This window comes from Anomaloglossus baeobatrachus, unplaced genomic scaffold (genome assembly GCF_048569485.1).
Source record: "Anomaloglossus baeobatrachus isolate aAnoBae1 unplaced genomic scaffold, aAnoBae1.hap1 Scaffold_168, whole genome shotgun sequence".
Lineage (NCBI taxonomy): Eukaryota > Metazoa > Chordata > Amphibia > Anura > Aromobatidae > Anomaloglossus > Anomaloglossus baeobatrachus.
The window spans coordinates 317,738-331,197 of NW_027441938.1; positions in this window are offsets into that span (position 1 = coordinate 317,738).

A 13,460-nucleotide genomic window follows, 5' to 3' on the forward strand; every position below is an offset into this window, starting at 1 on the left:
AGCATATGGAGTACGGTAGGCTGAAAATTATATTTTTCTTTAAGTGTTCAATGACAGCCTATTTATTGATCAGTTAATAGACTGTTTACACAGGTGGACCACTGTGACGGGGTCCTTCTCCGATATCTCAAAATCAACAGAGTGAGAGATGGGTGAACAATCCAATGGTCCATTATTCCACCATCACACAGGGTAAAATAGTCCAGCAATGGCATAAATGTCCCGGGGATCAGTCACACTCCTCCAGCAGTCCTTCTCCAGTGAAATCAGGGTTTCTCAGAGGCAGGCAGTCCTCCCATAACTCCAATCCAGCCCAGTTTTTCCCCATAACCATAATCCAAATGCACAGAAGCTTACGGTATATATTTGCGAGTCCCTCCCACCAGGACAGTGGGGATTCCAGGGCCCAGGGGAATTGCCTCGGGTCGAACTACACGAGGGTCAGCGATAGTCAGGAAGGCCCCTGTGTCTCTAAATCCTGACACTTTATATCCATCGATTAAGACATCCTGCAGGTGGCGTTGCGGTTGCCCTGGGTTGTTTGGGGTCAAAGACCGGAGGCTGCACACTCCCAAAAGGGGCATCTATGGTGCAGGGGTCAGCGGTACATTCCAGTGGAGGTGGTGGTAGCTCCTCCTCAGGTGGGATGGAGTGCACAAGATGCACCGGATGAGGTGAAGGTGCATGGGGCTCCCTCTGAGTCCTTGCGGGACAACTAGATTGCAGGTGCCCAGGCTGCCCACACCCATATAATCTCTTTTGCATCGTACTCCTTTCCATTTGCATGCTGTAAAAGGCATTGGGAGAACCTGGGGACAAAGGACGCGGAGGCCATACACTCCAACAGGGGCATCTATGGTGCAGGGTTAAGCGGTACACTCCGATGGAGGTGGTGGTAGCTCTTCCACAGGCGGAATGGAGTGTACAAAATGCACCAGATGAGGTGGAGGTGCATGGGGCTCCCTCCGAGTCCTTGCGGGTCAACTGGATTGCAGGTGCCCAGGTTGCCCGCACGCATAACATCTCCTGTCTGTGATTCCCCCAGGGCCTGGTCGGAACTGTTGGGGCCCAGGATTGTGAGCTGTGGTTGTCATCTGCCTGCCTGTCATCTGCAGGTATAACTGGAGAGGGCCGGGGTGCAGGAGCAGGCTGTGGCTTATTGTGCAGGAGCCTCCTCCATTGCAGTCGGATAGTAAGGGCCTCATCAGCCAGTGCTGCAGCTCTATCCAAGGTGTGCGGCGTGCACTCTCTGACCCATTCTCGTATTTCTGAGAGACACTTGTAAAGAAATTGTTCTATCAGAAATACCTGTATAACATCTTCCACAGTGAAGTCGTTAACGCTTCCAGCCATCTCCGACATGCCAGACATCTTATGGGCATACATCCTAAACGATCCCCCCGTGGTGCCCTATGTAAGTCTGGGGTGATGGCATGGTAATCCAGGATAGTCTGCTTTATAATGTTGTAATCCCGGTACTGCTGTGAGTCAATGGTGCGATAAGCAATCCTGCCAGAGTGGGCACCTCCATCACGGCACACTGCTGCTCAAAGTCCTTGAAGAACCCTTCCACATCTTCGGAAGCCTCATCAAATGGCTTGAAGTCCACCCGGGTGATCTGTACAGGCTCCCGGATCACTGGGTTTACACTCCAACTCATTACTCCCTTTGTCGGACTCCATTGCTTCTTGTCTCTGTAGTGTTCGGCGAGCAGCCTCCTCCTTATACTCCTAAGATACACCTGGGTCCAGAGCTGCCATCTCTTCTTCGAGCCACACCACCCACTAGCTTTTTGGGGTGAGGGCCCCAGTCTCCAGTGTTTGACCACTAGACATCTGGGAGAAGGTGGACTGGCTCACACCCACCAGTAGATCAGTTAAGGCCTCTTTACTCAGTCCATGGTGGTTCAGGCCCAGATCTCTGGCTCTCTCCTTTAGACTGGATACGGTCCAGTTTCTGTACTCACTCTGTGAGTGGATTTCCATTGGGTTGTGCTCTGTTGATCCCACCGCTGCCACTAGTTGTGAAGAGGTCCTTCTCCGATATCTCACAATCAACAGAGCGAGAGATGGGTGAACAATCCAATGGTCCTTTATTCCACCATCACCATCCCACAGGGTAAAATAGTCCAGCAATGGCATAAATGGATCAGTCACACTCCTCCAGCAGTCCTTCCTCAGGGAATTAGGGGTTTCTTTCAGTCTCTCTGGGGTGTTAACTTCCCCCTCAGAGGGTCAATCTTGCTTCTTCTCTCTTGTAAGTCTCACCCAGAATGACTAATCCCCCAGGTAAGCAGAGAGTTAAGGTGGATACCAGGCCCCCCTCCCCCAGACCTAGGGACAGAAACACTACAGGGGGTGTTTACCTACAGATAATACAATGTACACACAAGGAATACAAATAATGTGCAAAGAACCAAACCTAAAATAGAAACCTACACAATATGATACACAACCCCCCATATTCCACCATCACACCAAACTTAAAGGAAACCTGTCACGTGTTAAAATGCTATTATCTTGCAGATATGATGTTAAACTGCAGGTTAATAGCATTCTGAACCTGCCCGACATCTGCACATTAAACCCTACTGCCTAGAGAAAATTAACTTTAATCCTCCAGGCAACGTTTCGGTTTCAGTCATGGTGCGGCATCGGCACGGGTTCAGTCATAGCTCTGTGCATAAGGAGTGGCGGCTGTAACCGCACCTCCTGGACTGGGTTCTTATGCTGAGCGGCTGTCAGCCAGTGCAGGAGGCATGGTTACAGCCACTGCTCTCTATACACAAAGCCGTAACTGAACCCACACATTTACAATCCCGTAACTGAAACTGGAACGCTGCCTGGAGGATTAAAGTGTATTTCCTCGCAGCAGCGGGGGTTTAATATGCAGGTGCCGGACAGATTCAGAACGCTATTAACCTGCAGATAAACCCCATATCTGCAGGTTAACCCATTACTTGCCAAATTAGCAATTTTCTTTTTTTTTTATTTAATGACAAATTTTTAATGATTTGGGTCCTAATGAATCAGAAACATAATTTGCCAAATGTTTACAAGTACAGATTTTTCAGAAAAGGGCGTCCCAATTTTGGGACATTGTCAGAAAGTGATAGCAAAAACTCAGAAAAGATAGAACTTATTCAACTTTATTTTTTTGCATTTTTTGCTTACAAACTATTATGCAAACAATATGTTTATGCACTTTGTTTCAAAATATTATATTACAAAATTCTCTAAATAACTCAATACAGCAAAACACTCAGCATGAAGGGGAGCATCACACCGTTTGCAAATTCTGGTTGTTTTTTTCTTACATAAAGCACACCTTCTTTGTGTAGCAATTGGCTCTATCAAATGATTACCAGGATCAAATCTGACGTCATCACTAACTCGGCCACCTAATAGTTTACTCCGTTGAGGTCCACATCGCTTTGGGGTTGATTGTGTTCTTTTGCTTAGATAGGCCAATGCAATCCTCCTCCTTACACTTAGCAGTGGCACACTTTCTTCTGGATTTGCCTTTTGATATGCCCTCCAGGTGTTGACAATGGCAATGTCAATGTGAAAAGGGGCCACCACCACTTTTTGGAACGGATTCTGACACGGTACAGGGAGATTTGTTTGTCCAATAAATCAACTCCCCCCATGTGGGAATTATATTCCTGAACCATCAGCGGCATTGAGATTTGGACATGTTTTTTCTCTTTTTGAGAGTACCTACGAGCTGTTGACAAAGACTCTATTGTGCTGAAGTTCGTGCCAAATGTGACAACCTTATTATCCTTCCATTTCACCAAAAGAATGTTATTTGCTTTATCAAACCGGTAATCACAAAATCCTCTTTCCTTTTGTTTTTCAATCTCCTTGCTTGGCATAAGAGGACACTGTCCACTGTCGAAAATAGATAGTGCATTCTGCCAATGTCCCAAAAATGGGACGGCAATTTCACTTGAATATAAACCTGGCCTTGGTATAAACAATAGTTTTAATAACTTTGTGATCACAGAACTGTGATTTTAAATAATAATTTCAGCTTATGATCCTAATTTTGAAAAACACTCAAAAATAGGTGTTTTGAAAGCTCTCTGGGTGGAAGAATATTCAATTAAAAATGACAATGACATGATTTCCTGTTTTGAAATCATTCATTTTACAAACACAACACAAAAAATTGGACCTAATTATAAAATCTTAGTTGCTAGAAGCAAAAGATTAGGCATCCCAAAAAAAGGACATTGGTAGATAATAGGTTAATAGCATTTTTCCATGTGACAGGTTCCCTTTAAATATGCACACTAAATAATTTGCTCTGTGCACCTAGGCTGCCATTATTCTTCGCAGTGCGAGTCCTTGGTGTTGCCAAGAATAATGATCCAAAAGATCATTTAACCAATGAACAAGTGTTTTTTTAGTTCATTGGGTGAGCGTCAGCCTGTTTACACTGTAAGACTATGAATGCTCGTTTACGATCATTTTGCACTGTAAGTGCCCCTATTAGTTGGTCTACTTGGCACAAAAAAGGGTGCTGCAATTTTGGTGCAATGTTTGGCACATGGCGTCTCATCTTAGGTTCCCTTTCTGCTAAGCCATAGCCCTTGGCCTTACAAGGTGCAGAAAGTTGTTTTTTTATTTAGCAAACTGTGCCACAGTTCTGGTGCATTTAGCTTGATAAATCTCTCAAACTGTGTTCATGGGACGAGCTTCTTAATAACCACTAGATTAACTAACTACATAAAGTACGATAATCATCTCCATACTTAAAGGAGTTGTCCGACATTAGCTTAACAAAATTTTTTGAGTTTATCTGTGCTGTATTGTCATATAAATCACACCTACATTGTTATTTTTTGTTTTCTAACTTTTGTTCCTCTTGAATTATCCCTTTATTCTCTGCAGCTCTTGTTTACATTCAGATCCAGCAAACATGACCACTTCCTGTGCAAAACCTCAGTCCGTGCTGTCACCACCCTCCCCAGTGTCCAGCCTCGCCCCCTGCCCGCCCCCTGCACACATTCCCTGTCAGTATTCTTCCCCAGCACCTGACCTGGTATGACTACAGCATTGCAAATAATAGCCCCACATCGGGCTCTGCACCGCACACGCACACATATGGCTCTGCACCGCACATGTATGCCCTGCACCGCACACATATGGCTCTGCACCGCACACATATGGCTCTGTACCGCACACATATGGCTCTGTACCGCACACGCACACATATGGCTCTGCACACGCACACATATGGCTCTGCACCGCACACGCACACATATGGCTCTGCACCGCACACGCACACATATGGCTCTGTACCGCACACGCACACATATGGCTCTGCACCGCACACGCACACATATGGCTCTGCACACGCACACATATGGCTCTGCACCGCACACATATGGCTCTGTACCGCACACGCACACATATGGCTCTGCACCGCACACGCACACATATGGCTCTGCACACGCACACATATGGCTCTGCACCGCACACGCACACATATGGCTCTGCACCGCACACGCACACATATGGCTCTGCACCGCACACGCACACATATGGCTCTGTACCGCACACGCACACATATGGCTCTGCACCGCACACGCACACATATGGCTCTGCACACGCACACATATGGCTCTGCACCGCACACATATGGCTCTGTACCGCACACGCACACATATGGCTCTGCACCGCACACGCACACATATGGCTCTGCACACGCACACATATGGCTCTGCACCGCACACGCACACATATGGCTCTGTACCGCACACACACACATATGGCTCTGCACCGCACACGCACACATATGGCTCTGCACCGCACACGCACACATATGGCTCTGCACCGCACACGCACACATATGGCTCTGTACCGCACACGCACACATATGGCTCTGCACCGCACACGCACACATATGGCTCTGCACCGCACACATATGGCTCTGCACCGCACACATATGGCTCTGTACCGCACACGCACACATATGGCTCTGCACCGCACACGCACACATATGGCTCTGCACACGCACACATATGGCTCTGCACCGCACACGCACACATATGGCTCTGTACCGCACACACACACATATGGCTCTGCACCGCACACGCACACATATGGCTCTGCACACACACACATATGGCTCTGCACCGCACACGCACACATATGGCTCCTCACACGCACAAATATGGCTCTGCACACGCACACATATGGCTCTGTACACGCACACATATGGCTCTGCACCGCACACGCACACATATGGCTCTGCACACGCACACATATGGCTCTGCACCGCACACACACACATATGGCTCTGTACCGCACACGCACACATATGGCTCTGCATCGCACACGCACACATATGGCTCTGCACTGCACACGCACACATATGGCTCTGCACACGCACACATATGGCTCTGCACCGCACACATATGGCTCTGTACCGCACACGCACACATATGGCTCTGCACACGCACACATATGGCTCTGCACCGCACACGCACACATATGGCTCTGCACCGCACACGCACACATATGGCTCTGCACCGCACACACACACATATGGCTCTGCACCGCACACATATGGCTCTGTACCGCACACGCACACATATGGCTCTGCACACTGTTAGGACCAGGAGGACGGGTTGGCCCAGGAGGTGGATCCACTGGGCTGAACACCTCACCGAGGGCAAGGTGCCCGGTAGCCGGAGCACTATGAGTAGCAGGACAGTCCATACAGAGGAGTGGAGTGAAGAAGTCCCTGGGACCACGGAGTCTCTGAGGGTAGTCCGGGTGACGGAGCTCAGGTTCGGAGGCCGAGATGATGTCAGGCAGAATCCGGAACCAACGGAGCGAGGTGGTGGGTCACCACACGGATCCAGGGATCGGAGATGGTAGGGACTGACGAGATGGCGGACAGTCACCGTTCGGGGTTCTGGAATCGTCAGGAACGGTTGGCGGGACAGGAGCGGCTCTACAAGAGAGATAGGTGAGTACGAGACAATGGCACAGGGAGACCTGACTCCTAGCTTAGCAAACACGAAGAACAGGCCCCGCCCACTTGGAAAGGAACCCCCTATATACCCTGTACCTGCATCTTCAATATCCTGTTGGAGGACGCTGGCCCTTTAAGAAAAGGTCAATGACCGCGCGCCCTAATGCACATGCGCGAGGCCCGGGTGCCAGAAGCCAGAGCAGGAGTGCCGGGTCGGCTCAGGACAGCAGACGGGCGCCGGGACCGGGGACCGGGTTGCCTGGAGGACGCAGGTGAGGGAGCATGGAGGCTGAGGAGCGGGGGACCGGGGAGCGTGGCACGGGAGCGGGGAAGCGAGGTCCGGGAGCGGGGGAGCGTGGCAGAGGAGCCGGGGAGCGTGGCATGGGCACCGGGGAGCATGGCACGGGCACCGGGGAGCGTGACAGTACCCCCTCCCCCACGCCCCCCTCCCCGCAACCGGGACAGGAAGGCACGTATCAGAGGAGTACCCACATTCTCCCGGGGTTCCCAGGACCTATCCTCAGGACCATACCCAGCCCAGTCCACCAGGAAGAACTGTCGGCCCCGTACGGTCTTTATGGCCACGATATCCCTTACCGCATAGATGTCATCATCAGCAATAGGAGTAGGAGCAGAGCTGGCAGCAGCGGAGAAGGGACCAAGGACAACCGGCTTGAGCAGGGAGACATGGAAGGAGTTGGGTATTCTCATCGTGGCCGGGAGCTGCAGCTTGTAGGAGACCTCATTTATTTTGCCGATGACTTTAAACGGCCCGATGTAGCGAGGACCCAGCTTGTATGATGGTAGCTTCAAACGGACATATTTGGAAGCAAGCCAGACTAGATCTCCTGGAGAGAAACACGGAGGATCCAGACGCCTTTTGTCCGCGTGTCTCTTCATCCGCAGGGAAGCACGTCCAAGGGACGTCTTGACAGAGTCCCAAATTGTTGAAAAGTCACGGACTACGGTATCAGCAGCAGGGACATCCGAGGAAGAAGATACAGGCAATGGGACGGAAGGCTGAAGTCCGTAAACGACATGGAAGGGAGAGCTGGAGGAGGACTCACTGATGTGATGGTTATGGGAGAATTCAGCCCAAGGAAGGAGCGTGGACCAGTCGTCGTGATGGGTGTTAACGTAGTGACGCAAGAAGGAGGTCAGGATCTGATTGACTCGTTCCACTTGGCCATTCGACTGAGGATGGTAGGCTGATGAAAAGTCCAGAGCCACTCCCAGATGTTTGCAGAGGGCCCTCCAGAAGCGGGAGGTAAACTGAGTTCCTCTGTCGGACACAATGTGTGAGGGAAAGCCATGCAACCGGAAGATGTGCTGTATGTAGGCGTCAGCGAGTTCCTGGGCAGAGGGGAGTCCAGCCATAGGGACGAAATGAGCCATTTTGGAGAACCGATCCACCAGGACCCATATGACTGTGTGTCCGGCGGACAAGGGCAAGTCTGTAATAAAGTCCTATGCAATGTGTTGCCACGGAACGGAGGGAATTGGCAGAGGCAGAAGGCGACCATATGGCAGGTGTTTGGGCGTCTTGTTCCGGGCACAAGAGGAGCAGGCTGAGACAAAAGACGTGACGTCCGTGCGAAGGGATGGCCACCAGTAGTGACGTACAATTGTACTCCATGTTCTCTTCTGACCAGCATGGCAGGCTATTTTCGAGGCATGGCCCCAAAGCAACACTTTTTGTCTGTCAGTTTCAGAGACATAGGTCTTCCCGGGCGGTATCTGGGCCAGATTGACAGGAGCCACCGGAATGATTTTACTTGGGCAGATGATGGGCTGGGATGTCTCCTCCTCCTGTTCCATGGGCACGAATGACCTGGACAAGGCATCTGCTCGCACATTCTTATCCGCGGGCCGAAAATGGAGCTGAAAATCGAACCTGGCAAAGAACAAGGACCACCTGGCTTGTCGTGGGTTCAGTCGCTGAGCAGACCGTAGGTATTCCAGGTTCTTGTGGTCCGTGTAAATGATCACGGGGTACACTGCTCCCTCCAGAAGGTAGCGCCATTCTTCCAGAGCTAGTTTGACTGCTAATAGCTCTCGGTCACCGATGGTGTAGTTGCGTTCAGGCGCTGAGAAGCTCTTGGAGTAGAAACCGCAAGTAACCATCTTCCCGGTGGAGGACTTCTGCATGAGCACTGCTCCGGCTCCAGAGGAGGAGGCATCCACCTCCAGGGTAAACTGTCGGTTTAACTCAGGACGGTGGAGCACAGGAGAGGAAGCAAATGCCCGTTTCAGGGAGCCAAACGCGGCGTCGGCCGCAGGTGACCAGTCCTTTGGATTAGCCCCCTTCTTGGTCAAGGCAGAGAGAGACGCAGTCAGGGCAGAGAAGTGAGGGATGAACTGACAGTAATAGTTCGCAAATCCAAGAAACCGTTGGATTGCCTTCAGTCCAGAAGGAGGGGGCCAGTTGAGAATGGAAGAGACCTTCTCTGGGTCCATCTGCAGGCCAGTATCGGAGATTACGTAACCCAGGAAGGGAAGAGAAGACTGCTCGAAGACACACTTCTCGTACTTGGCGTACAGACGATTCTCTCTCAGTCTTTGTAGTACCAGCTGCACGTTCTCTCTGTGGGTCTGGAGGTCCGGAGAGAAGACCAGGATGTCATCCAGATATACCACCACACAGACATAGAGAAGGTCCCGGAACACGTCGTTCACTAATTCTTGAAAGACTGCCGGTGCGTTACACAGGCCGAAGGGCATCACACAATACTCATAGTGCCCATCGCGAGTGTTGAATGCGGTCTTCCATTCGTCCCCAGAGCGGATGCGGACCAGGTTGTAGGCACCCCGAAGATCCAACTTGGTAAACACACGAGCTCCTCTAAGCCGATCAAACAATTCGGGGATGAGCGGCAGGGGGTATTTATTCTTTACGGTGATTTGGTTCAATCCCCGGTAGTCAATGCATGGGCGCAGGTCGCCCTCTTTCTTCTTAACGAAGAAGAAGCCTGCTCCAGCAGGAGAGGAGGATCTCCGGATGAATCCCCTTGCCAGGTTCTCAGTGATGTAGGCAGACATGGCTCTTGTTTCAGCAGGGGACAAAGGATATATCCGTCCTCGAGGTGGTGTAGTTCCCGGGAGTAGGTCGATGGCACAGTCGTAAGGACGATGTGGCGGCAGTACCTCTGACTCCTTTTTATCAAAGACGTCCGCGAAGGACCAGTAGGCCGAAGGCAGTCCTGGTAGGGACTCCGGAACCGGAGGTCGTCGGATGGGCTGCATGGACTTCAGGCAGTTCTCGTGGCAAGAGGAGCCCCATCGGGTAATTTCACCAGTACGCCAGCTGACCGACGGTTCGTGTGTCCGTAACCAGGGGAGTCCCAGCAAGATTTGATGAGACATGTGTGGGAGGACGTAGAGAGTGATGTTCTCGGTGTGCAGGGCACCGATACGTAGTTCTACTGGCTTGGTGATCCACGAGATGGTGTCAGAGAGGGGTCTCCCATCTACAGAGGCAATCACGAGGGGTTTGTCGAGTGGAGTAACCGGCACCTGGTACTTGTCCACCGTGGCCTGCTGGATGAAATTGCCTGCTGCCCCGGAATCGAGGTACGCCTCTGCCGTGAACCGCGTCTCTCCCGTTGTCACTTGAACAGTCCACGTAACCGGGTCTGAGAGAGTCCCAGCACCTAGGGTGGCCTCTCCTACCAACCCTAGGCTTTGGAGTTTCCCGGCCTCTCTGGACAGGAACGTAGCAGGTGTGTGCCCTCTCCGCAGTAGAAGCAGAGACCCTTGGCGAGCCGTTCTGCTCGGCGTTGTTCGGACTGCCGCACACGATCGATCTGCATGGGTTCGTGGACAGAGACGCCAGACGATGCCGACTGAGGTACGAAGGGCTTCGGCGGAGGAGAGGAATGCCGTATCGGACGTCTCTCGCGGGACACCTCTTTGGATCGTTCCTGAAAACTGAGGTCAACGCGGGTGGCTAGTGCAATCAGGGCATCCAGAGTGGAAGGAACATCGCGGCCTGCCAGCTTGTCCTTAATACCACTGGAGAGTCCTTCCCAGAAGGCGGCGGTGAGGGCCTCATTGTTCCATCCCAATTCTGAGGCCAAGGTGCGAAAGCGGATGGCGGATGGAGTTCCTGCTGCAAGTTGCCCAGCTGGGCCGCTAGTGCTTCGGCGGGATCCATGGCCTGTTCTTACTGTTAGAACCAGGAGGACGGGTAGGCCCAGGAGGTGGATCCACTGGGCTGAACACCTCACCGAGGGCAAGGTGCCCGGTAGCCGGAGCACTACGGGTAGCAGGACAGTCCGTACAGAGGAGTAGAGTAAAAAGTCCCTGGGACCACGGAGTCTCTGAGGGTAGTCCGGGTGACGGAGCTCAGGTTCGGAGGCCGAGATGATGTCAGGCAGAATCCGGAACCAACAGAGCGAGGAGGTGGGTCACCACACGGATCCAGGGATCGGAGATGGTAGGGACTGACGAGATGGCGGACAGTCACCGTTCGGGGTTCTGGAATCGTCAGGACCGGTTGGCGGGACAGGAGCGGCTCTACAAGAGAGATAGGTGAGTACGAGACAATGGCACAGGGAGACCTGACTCCTAGCTTAGCAAACACGAAGAACAGGCCCCGCCCACTTGGAAAGGAACCCCCTATATACCCTGTACCTGCATCTTCAATATCCTGTTGGAGGACGCTGGCCCTTTAAGAAAAGGTCAATGACCGCGCGCGCGCCCTAATGCGCATGCGTGAGGCCCGGGTGCCAGAAGCCAGAGCAGGATGCAGTGTACAGGAGGCAGGAGTGCCGGGTCGGCTCAGGACAGCAGACAGGCGCCGGGACCGGGGACCGGGTTGCCTGGAGGACGCAGGTGAGGGAGCATGGAGGCTGAGGAGCGGGGGACCGGGGAGCGTGGCACGGGAGCGGGGAAGCGAGGTCCGGGAGCGGGGGAGCGTGGCAGAGGAGCCGGGGAGCGTGGCATGGGCACCGGGGAGCATGCCACGGGCACCGGGGAGCGTGACACACACGCACACATATGGCTCTGCACCGCACACGCACACATATGGCTCTGTACCGCACACGCACACATATGGCTCTGCACCGCACACGCACACATATGGCTCTGCACACGCACACATATGGCTCTGCACCGCACATGCACACATATGGCTCTGCACACGCACACATATGGCTCTGCACCGCACACGCACACATATGGCTCTGCACACGCACACATATGGCTCTGCACACGCACACATATGGCTCTGCACATGCACACATATGGCTCTGCACACGCACACATATGGCTCTGCACCGCACACGCACACATATGGCTCTGCACACGCACACATATGGCTCTGCACCGCACATGCACACATATGGCTCTGCACACGCACACATATGGCTCTGCACCGCACACACACACATATGGCTCTGCACACGCACACATATGGCTCTGCACACGCACACATATGGCTCTGCACATGCACACATATGGCTCTGCACACGCACACATATGGCTCTGCACCGCACACGCACACATATGGCTCTGCACATGCACACATATGGCTCTGCACCGCACACGCACACATATGGCTCTGCACACGCACACATATGGCTCTGCACCGCACACACACACATATGGCTCTGCACACGCCCCCCCCATAGAGAACACATGTAGGGAGTACATACTCACCCGTCCTCGGTCCCTGCCGCTCCTGCACGTTCGCCAGCTGTCTGTGCTCTGGACATATCAGCACAGTAGTGACGTCACCGCTGTGCTGAAGAGAGCACAGACAGCCGGAGGGACAGTGATGAGAAGCAGCGCTGCGCTGCTTCTCATCAGCACTTTCAAATGTACTGGCATCTGTGATCTGTGATGCCGGTACATTTGAATGTGTGATCCTGAGCAGGGGGCCCGGTGCTGGAGCTGACACCATGGCAGCCGCCGCCAGGCCCCGCCCCCAGGTCACGGACCCCACAGCAGTGCAGGGGGAGGTTACTGGAGAGTAAAAGAGGTGCGGGGGAATGTGTGGGAAAGTGCAGGGAAGGGGGCGGGGCTCATCGCACTGTACAGCCCAGCAGGGAGGCGACATGCTGTTCCACATTTGCATGTCAACATGGCCCTGCCCATGTTGACATGAAATGACCGGAAGCAGCAAAATCGCGGCAGGAGCGGTCACATGACCGCTCTGAGCCGGGGGGAGAGGGGCTGATAGCAGGGCAGGTAAGTGGTCTCTATCTACTTACCTGCCCCAATGTAGCCCAATAGGGAAATAAAAAAAAAAAGTTAAAGAAGCCGGATAACCCCTTTAAGACAGTTCCTGATGTACTAGAGGGCTTATGTTTGGGGGGAATGAAGAGGTGTCTTTTGATGTGTTTATTGATGAAGTCTCATGGTATATTTCTGTAGTTCATATCGTAATCTATTTCAGGGCATTACTACCAATGTCCTACATACATCTGGTCTTTCCAAGGTTATTACTGGGAGCATGCATGATAATTATC